The sequence below is a fragment of the Symphalangus syndactylus genome, chromosome 16 (assembly GCF_028878055.3).
Source record: "Symphalangus syndactylus isolate Jambi chromosome 16, NHGRI_mSymSyn1-v2.1_pri, whole genome shotgun sequence".
Classification (NCBI taxonomy): Eukaryota; Metazoa; Chordata; class Mammalia; order Primates; family Hylobatidae; genus Symphalangus; species Symphalangus syndactylus.
This window is the reverse complement of record NC_072438.2, coordinates 25,992,268-26,002,163: the sequence shown is the minus strand read 5'-3', so window position 1 is coordinate 26,002,163 and position 9,896 is coordinate 25,992,268. Positions and strand designations below refer to the sequence as shown.

At 36.2% G+C, this 9,896-nt stretch overlaps 1 long non-coding RNA gene across 1 annotated transcript in view; it reads right to left on the bottom strand.

Moving 5' to 3' along the window:
* Positions 1-1,388: 1,388 nt before the first annotated feature.
* LOC129464773 (uncharacterized) overlaps positions 1,389-9,896 on the bottom strand; it is a 60,729-nt gene continuing 52,221 nt past the window's right edge. The window contains exon 5 of the long non-coding RNA XR_008651730.2: positions 1,389-1,642. This is a non-coding gene — a long non-coding RNA (uncharacterized lncRNA). The remainder of the gene's footprint in view (positions 1,643-9,896) is intronic.

Below are 9,896 nucleotides of genomic sequence, written 5' to 3'. Positions count from 1 at the left end.
CTCTCTGAATCCTACTCTCTCCAGCGTTTTCTACCAGAAGCTTCTTGACTTGGGCTTATAATTAAACATAATAATATGTAGTGTTTCATTCTCCAGGAATCTGGAGACTATTCTTTGAGAAGGTATTCTGTTGCCTTCTAACTTCTATTGTTGCTACCAAGAAACAGCTCTCATTCTAACAAGAGTCATTTGTAAGTAATCTGATTTTTCTCTCTGGTTACTTTTCAGATCTCTTTTTCCTCTGGTGTTCTACAATTGTATTATAAATTATTGGGTCTTATTTAACCTGATTAAGTTTTTTTTAATTTCCTGAAGCTTAGTGTTCATGCCATTCAAGTCTATATCTGTCCTGTATGACCTCTTTCCGGTTGTCTCTACCTCAAGTTCCTATTAGATATATATTGTATGCTCTCATTTCTCCTTTTTAGTAATTGTTTCAGGAAAAAAAAAACAACTAAAAGTAACCTGGAAAAGCCCCTAAAAGTCTAGCAGATACTAAGTTCCTAAGCCCTGTCTCTAGACTAGAAGATAAAGGTATTCACTATCCATAAGTACCTGATAGGACAGCCAAGAATCTATAAATTTTTTGAGTATTTAGAGCTACGTTGTAGTTAAGTCAAAGAAAAGGCCCCTCTCAATATAGTTCTCTATAAATTTTTTAACAATAGGAACAGTCTTGAATCAATTTGTATTGTGCAATATTTTATACAGATAAAAGAACATATATAAAATATATGTTAACACATAAAGAATAGTTTTCTTAAAAATCAGAGTACCCACTAATCTTGTTTAAGAAATAGAATGCTATCTATAGTTCTTAAGGCTACTATGTGCCCCCTTCAATCTAATTTCTACAGAAATACTAATTCCTATAATAACCCACCCCAAAATAACAGTTATTTCAATTCTATGTTTACAATTGCCTTTCACAAAAGTGTGCATCCCCAAACAACATATTGTTTAGTTTTGCACTGTTTGAACTCCATATGAAATCATTCTGTTTGTATTCTTCAGTTTGTGAACTTCATCCAGGTTCATGTGTGTGACTGTAGTTCATTTATTTTGACACTTTAGTATTTGATAATATGTATATATCAAAATTTATGTATCCATTATCCTATTTTTAGACAAGTGTTTATAGCTGTACTTTTACAAATAATACTGCAATGTATATTTTTGTACATGTCTCCTGGAGAAGTATAAGACATTTTTGAGGGTTTCTAGTTGAATTGAATTGCTGAATTATAGGAAATTTGTTGTATTGGTTATCCGTTTCTATGTAACAATGTTACCATCAACTTAGCAACATGAAACAACACACATTTATTATCTCACTGTTTCTTGGGTCAGGAATCTGTATACCAGTGGGATTCTCACCTTCAGGGTCTTTCATAAGGCAGCAGACAAGGCATTGGCCAGAGTGGGAGTCTCACTGGACTGTTCCACTGAGGAAGAATCTGCTTCCAAACTCATGTGGTTTTTGATGGGATTCAATTTCTTGTGGGTTGTTGGACTGAAGGCCTCACTTTCTTGTTGACTGTTCTGAGTTCCTTCTCATATGGTCTTTAGCATAGGGCAACTCACAGCGTGAGCATGGCAGCTTGCATCATCAAAGCCAGCAAGAAAGAGCACCTGTGAACAACTTGGAAGGCAGATTTTATGTAATCTATTCACAGAAGTGACGACCCATCACGTTTGCCATATTCTATTGGTTAGAAGCATGCCACAGGTCCTATCCACACCCCAGGGAAGGAAACTTACACAAGGGCATAAATACGAAAAGGAGGGATGCATTGGAAGCTGCCTTAGAGTCTACCTACCACTTTCAGCTTAAACCATGCAATATCATCTCAAAGGGTTTTGCAAAGTAGTTTTTTCAATTTATATTCCACCCGCAGTAACTAAAAGCCTCATTGGCGATTTTTATTGCAACATATTTTGTTTATTGCTAACTTACAGACATCAAGTGTGTCTTCTAGTTGTAGTTTTCACTAATATTTTTCTGAATACTAGTGAGGTTTAATGTTTTTCCACAGGTTTAAGAGTTATTCTTGTTTCCTACTCATGAAATTACACTTCAGGTCTCTTGCTCTTTTTTCTATTGTATTATTTGTGTTTACTTATTGATTTTTAGGAAGGTTTTGTTGTTGTTGTTGTTAATGTAGATTCTAATATCCTATTTTATGTGTTGAAATTTCATATCTCAATTTGTAGCTTCTAGTTTCACCTCTTTGTTTTCATAAGATTCTTTAAATTTTAATTTTTATATTTGAACTTATCAGTCTTTTACTAAATGTTTTTTGTGTTTTGTGTGTTGTGTAGGATAACTTTACTTATGCTAGAGCTATTAAGAGATTATCCTATAGCTTCTAAAAAGTTCTAATTGTTTTTTCTATAAATGTAAATCTTGAATCCACTTGGAAATGACTTTTTTATTTTGGTTTTGGTTTCTATTTTGAGACGGAGTCTTGCTCTGTCGCCCAGGCTGGAGTGCAGTGGCGCGATCTCAGCTCACTGCAACCTCTGCCTCCCGGGTTCAAGCGATTTTCCTGCCTCAGTCTCCTGAGTAGCTGAGATTACAGATGCACACCACCACACCCCGCTGATTTTTGTATGTTGGCCAGGCTGGTCTTGAACTCCTGACCTTGTGATCCACCTACCTCGGCCTCCCAAAATGCTGGGATTACAGACGTGAGCCACCGCACCAGCCGGAACTGACTTTTATGATGTAAAGAAGACATCAGGTTTTTCCCCTAAAGAATCATTTGTCCCACGAGTATTGATGGAGTAATCTATCTTTCCCCAGCAGATTTCAATGCTACCTCTGCCATATATCAAGTGCCCCATATGTATGGGTCTATTTCAAAACATGTTCTTATCTTTCACTGTGCTATTGCTCTAAATTTATACCAGTATACTACCATCTTATATATTTAAGCTTTGCAATAATTCTTCAGACCAAGTAGGGCAAGCACCCACTGCATCTCTGAAACCATTGTTCTTCTTCAGGATTGCCCTAGCTATTTCTAAAAATGTTACTAGAAGCTTGTCGATTTTATGTCAGTAAAAGACTTTCCTGGGAATTTTTATTGATATTCCATTGAATTTTAATATGGAAAGAATAACATTAAAAGCAAGCCCTTACATAGTATTTACTATGTGTCAGGCCCTCTTTTAAGTATATTTATGTACAATTTTACATAATTAAACCATGGCCCAGAGAGAGGTTACACAGATTATATATGAAATAATACTGAGATTACATAAGCCAATAAGTAATAGGGCCAAAATTTAAATACAGGTGGTCTCACTCCAGTAACTCTATTCATAACCTTTTGTTGATACTGCCTCTGTGTCTGCTTTCTAGGACCTCTGTAGCAAAATACCACTCAGAACAACAGAAATTTATTTCCTCACAATTCTGTAGGCTAGAAGCCTGTATCATGGTGGCAAATTTATCCATGTTCCCCCTGAAACCTGTATGATTGCAATCCTTCCCTGCCTCTTCCAGCTTCTGGTAGTCCCAGACACTCATTGGCTATAGCAACATAATTCCAATCTCTGCCTCCATCTTTACCTTATTTTCCCTCTATGCATACTCATTTCTGTGCCCAAATAATCCCTTTTTATAAGTTTATCGGTCATACTGAATTATGTTTCATCCCAAGAAACCTCATTTTTAATTTGATTACCTTTGTAAAGACCCTATTTTTTTCTTAATAAGGTCACATTCTGACGTACTGGGGGTTAAAACTTCAACATGTCCTTTTGAGGGAATATAATTCAATTCGTAAAACTGCCTCTAATTTTACATTTTTATGATACTGAGTATTTCTATCTACGAACACGGTATAGCTTTCCACTTATATATCTCCATTTAAGTTCTTTAATCATTTTTACTAATTCCCTTCATAAAGTTTTCAGACACCTTTGTTATATGTATTTGGAAATAGCTTATGTATTAGTTTTCTATTGTTACTGTAACAAATTACCACAAACTTAGTGGCTTAAACCAACACAAACTTACCTTCTTACAGTTCTAGAGGTCAGATGTCCTAAAATCAGAGAATCAGTAAGGCTATGTTCTTTCTGGAGGCTCTAGGGGAAAATCTGCTTCCTTGCCTTTCCCAGGGGATTCTGTTTCTTGATTGTTTCATAGTGCTCACCTATAGATTTTTCTAAGATTATTTTATTCGTTGGAAGATTTTTAACTACCAACTCAATTTTTAATACTTATAGAACTATTCGTGTTTTCTATTTGTTTCTCAGTCATCTGAGTAATTATATTTTTCATCACCAGCCTCTCCTTCAGTCAACCGATTCCAGCTCTGGAAATTTGGCTCAGATCTGAAAACTGGGCAAAGGATAGCAATTTCATTGTGGTGGTTGCCCTCAGCTTCCTGACCATCTATTATTGATTTCTTCTGATGGTTCAGAACCCTATTGGCTACCCATCTAGGGACATCAATGCTATTAACCATCTCTGTAACTCTCTGCAACTCAGTTCCCCTTGGCTGCCACTCTGACTTAGTCACTGATTACAATAGTTGTATCCACTTGGCTTCTGATGGTAAGGTAGTGTCATCTTAACTTCTATTGTTTTGGGGTCTATATTCTTACTGCTACCAGTGAGTCTTGTTCTGTAGTAGCCTCTCATCCAACACCCCTGGCCTATAGAGCAGAGTACCAGTGAAATTTGTAATGCTACTGGTGTCCGTTTCACCAATGCATACATGATGGTCTTGGTAAAGGGACCATATGTCATGCTTTCCCGTGGAACATAATCATCTTGCAAGTTATCCAGTCTTAACATAGTTTTCCAATCTAATTCTTTCCCTGAGTCTTTTAATACCTTTTTCTGCTGTCTAACATGGATTTCTAATACTCTGAGTCACTGAGCCTGCACAGAAGCCATTCTAGTAGCAAGTTCACACTATCTCCAGGAGTCCTTGCCAAGGTCCTAAATTGTGCATTTCAGGAGAGTGTTCTAAAATCAATAAACTCTTCCTTATTCAATTTTATGTTCTGACCTCCATCATGCACCCTCAGAACACAGTCTCATATATTCCTTCCTGGCTTCTGCTAGTACATATTGGCTAGGTCTTGTGGCTGCTTAAGGGTATGGTCTTTTTCTTCCCTTATCAGGCCTAGTATATTCCCAGTTGCGTTATTCAGCAAGTTAACCTAGTTACAAGCCTAGTGACAAGGAGAAGTGAGGGAAGATTCTGAAGAGACACATGTTATCCTGGGAAAGGGGTCTACTGCTTTGGCCTCAGGCAAGGGGATAAGGTGCTGGCTCTTAATTCATACAATAGCCTCCTTAGGCACACTCAGATGATTCCTAGATGAAGGTTTGGGAAAGGGAGGATGAATCTAGAGGTTCCCATTTCAAGTGTCAGGGTCTCGCTCATTCCCACCTGAGGGCCTGCCATTGGTATCGTAGACTTGCTTTGGTTGTAAGTTTACTCTTTGGACCTCAACTACTCTGATTAAGTCATAGGCATATTGCTCAGTTTTCTCTCCTCTCTCATTGCAAGAGATGTGATCCTTTTTACGGGCTACAAAAGAGGCCTCTGGCTTTCACATTTGGCTTTCAAAATAGCCTTTTATTCATTCTTAGTCTCTCAGTATCTGTTTTTAGAGCTTCAGTAGAGCATAGAAATAGCTATCCAATCCCATTGTCTTTTACTTACTATTTCCAACATGTTTTACAAATGTCTAATACTTCACACCAGCTAGTGCATTCTTTTCTAACAAAATATCCCAAATCATCACCAATGGATATTTTGACAACCGGACCAGCACCTTTATCCAGGGGCTATCTGTGCTCTTCCTACCACCTGTGATGGGATCCTCATTGCCATCTGGGCTGTAAATAATACAACTCCAAAATCCCATCTTAATACCAGCTTTCTTGACCTGTCAAAGTTTGAGTTATTCAAGAAGCTGATTCTGAGACAGAGTTTAATGTTTAGGATATTTGTTAGAAAGTACTATTGTGATTAACACCTGTGGAAGGGACAAAGGGGAAGAAGAACTGTGCAAAGAGAGAAACTGATTTGCCATATAAGCCAAATAACTTCAGCTGACCCTATGGGGAGCTCTGAAAAGGAACTGATCCATCAACATTTTCCCACATTAAACCAAAATAGCTGGCCTATATACTTTCACCTCAATCAGTCATTGGATATGCCCTAAGAAAGGGTGTGGCCTTGGCCAAGGTGGTTCTCTGTAGCTGAGGTGGGACCTAAACAGGTTGACAGCTGAAGATGCCAAAGGTGGTACATTCAGTAGCTGGGGCAACAATGTCTTCCTGAAAGAAAACTCTGGGCAGTGCAAGTCTACGTCCAGCAGAGTTGGTTCTTTGAAACATGTAATAAAACTGACTCTCGTCTGACATGTCTGACCCAAAAGTAAACAAGATAAATGAGACCAAAACAAAAAAGGTCAAAAATATCAGAAAAAAAATAGGACAAAACTAAGTGAAAAAATTTCAAAAGTAGAATATTATGAACAAATTTATGCCAATATATTGAAAATTATTACATAGCAAAAGTGACTTAGGAAAAAGTAGAAATATAGAATAAATCCCTACTTTTAAAAGAGTGAGTGAGTGCATATTTAAAACATCTACCCCTCAAAAATCATTACGCCCAAATTATGTTCTACCAACCTGTGAAATAATTCCAAAGTTAAATAAACTCAAAGGATAAGAAAAAAAGAATATTCCCAAACACATTCGTAAATTTTTAAATAATGTATTATATTATATGATCCCAATTAAACAAATGTTAATTATATATCATTTCGTAATATGTATTGCATATACTAATATAACCTAGTATTGATAGATACTAATATATAATATGTTTAAATATAATCCATACTACTTATAATTATTTTATACACATATTTATACACACAAATATAACATGAAATATAGAAACCAAATAGCCATAAGTTAACAATGGTTGTCTAAGAGTGCTGAAATGATGGGTCCTGTTATTTTACCTTCATGGTTTTTTCTATGCTACTAATTTCTATAATGAATGTGAATAAGCTTTAATTGGGAAAATTTATTATTTCTAGTAAAATTATAACATATATCTCTCCTCACAGATTTTTAATAGCAAATTCAATCAAAAGACTCATGAGAATTTTGCTTAACACATTTATTCTTTGAAACAGATGGTTTAATGGGCACATTATCCATTCATCTAGATTTTCTAAGTTCTACTGTCTGTAACAGAAAAGCAAAATTCTTGGAGCATATAATCTCTGCCTTCCAACAAAGCATCAGAACAGGAGCCAGGAGACCTGGCTCCCAGTCCCAGTTCTGGTACTAACTAGCTGTGAGATTTTAGACAAGTCACTTAAATTCTCTGATTTTCCATTTACTCACCTATAAAAGAGAGAAACCAGATTATAGTGGCCCAATGTCCTTTCCAACTCTAAAATCCTGTCATTTCCTAAATTCCTTCATTCAGTAAACCCACTGCCTGAATAGAGAATCTAAACACAAATCTTTTTTAACAGAGTTGGGTTACTTGCTCTAAGTCATAGTTGACACATGTATACATGTAATCACTCAATGTCATGATTTAATTTTAGGAAAAACAATTTTCCTGAATATAACAAAGAAAACCCAAGTATGCACAATTTAACAATGAGTGGCAAAATATATATATATATACTCCCTACTAAATGCAAGACTCATATAAATATAATGAGAAAAATAATGAAGAAAATATTTATTACCTGCTTTTAAAAAATAGTGCAATATAGTAAATATTGATAAGTATAAAAATGTCCATAATACAAGTTTCAAAGTACAAGGAAAAAAACATAGTATTCCCTTGACATTTAAGGATTTGCAGTTCAGTTTTAACTATTCACTAGCAAGTCTGAAAGCTTGTATGTCATAATTTGCCAAGATATTTTTGTTGGGGAATAATCCAGAACCTCTTTCACAGAATTACCTAAGCCAAACTGGCATTCTGGAAGCTTGTTTTTAACAGATGTCAGTTGCCAGTATAATGCAGCACATGCCGTATCTTCAATAAGATTTAATGTTCAATAAAATATATTTATTTTATATGAAATTTATTATTTATATGTATTTTAATAGCTCCCCTTGTAATGAAAAGATTGTATTTTCAAATTATTTTTTTACATCAGTGTGAATTTCCTCTTGCTTTTTATAGACTCTAATATTAAGCTGCCTGTTTCACAGTTGACATTTTTGAGAAAAAAAAGATTTATAGTATATTCACTTGTAATGTTGCATAGCTAATAATAATAATGGCTGACATTTATTGAGTGATTACTATGTTCCTAGCACATGTAAAAGTACAGGCTCTGGAGCCAAACTGCCTGGGTTTTGATCCCTTTTCCACCTCTTAGTAACTATATGTTATTTGCTTTTCCAAATCTTAATTGAGTCACCAAAAAATGGGAATTATAATAACACCCATTTCATAGGTTTGTGATGAGAATTAAACAATTAAATGCAGGTAAAGGGATTAAAATAAAACAGTTCTTGGCATATTGAAACTGCTCAGTGGTAGTTATTACTATTGTTATTATTGCTATCACTAATCCCCCACAACAATCACAGGGCACATTTACTATTATCGTTCTCATATATTAGTAAGTAACTTGGGCATAGAGAAGTCAAGCATTGTTCTCAAGTGACAGGGATAGTCAATGGCAGAACTGGGTTTCAATATAGGCAGTGTAAGAAGCATAATCCTGATCATATATTTGTTATTAACTACAAATATTACAATTACAAATATTTATTAAGCATCAAACATGCTCCAAGTTTTGGTCTAGAGATTGGGTATACAATGGGAAACAAAATCACTGGGGTCTCTCTGTTTTACTGAAACTTATATTCTACCGGGGGCAAGACAGGAGGAGATAGACAGAGGCATTAAACAAGCAAACAAATAAATGAGCGTGATCATTTCAGATCATAATATGTTATCAAAATAATGATACTAAAACAGGAAAATGTGAGGGTGACTGGAGTGATTGAGGTAGGGGCCAGAGGAGAATTTATGTAGGGTGGTCAGGGAAGACCTCTCTAAAAAGAACATTTGAACTGAGACCTGAGTGGTGTGATGGACTCACCATGAGATGACCTAGAGAAAGAGCCCCCCAGGCAATGGGAAAACATGCGCAAAGACTTTCAGGAGGGAACCAATTTGGATTTATAAGGAAACAAAAAGGAAGCCAATAAAGTTGGAGAATAATAAAGAAGGAAAGCAGTATGAGAGGAAGTCATGAGAGACTAGGTCATGAATTGTTGATTTAAATGGATGGATGAATGGATGGAGAGATGAATGAATAAACAAAAAGAGCAGGCCAGGCGCAGTGGCTCACACCTGTAATCCCAGCACTTTGGGAGGCTAAGGCAGGTGGATCACCTGAGGTCAGGAGTTCGAGAGCAGCCTGGCCAACATGGTGAAACCCCGTCTCTACTAAAAATATAAAAATTAGCCAGAGGTGGTGGTGGGCACTGGTAATCCCAACTACTTGGGTGTCTGAGGCAGGAGAATCACTTGAACCCAGGAGGCAGAGGTTGCAGTGAGCCAAGATCGTGCCATTGCATGATCTCCTTTAGCTCTATGTCTCACATCCAGGTCACACTGATGCAAGAGGTGGACTCTCATGTCTTTAAACAGCTCCACCCCTGTAGCTTTGCACATTATAGTCCCACTCCTGGCTGCTTTCACAGGTTGGCATTGAGTGTCTGTGGCTTTTCCAGGCACATGGTACAATGGACAAGAGCAAAACTCTGTCAAAAAAAAAAAAAAAAAAAAAAACCAGAGAACCTTGCCCAAGGTAAGATTATGTATTTATCAAAATATGTATTGCATGCCTTCCAATGC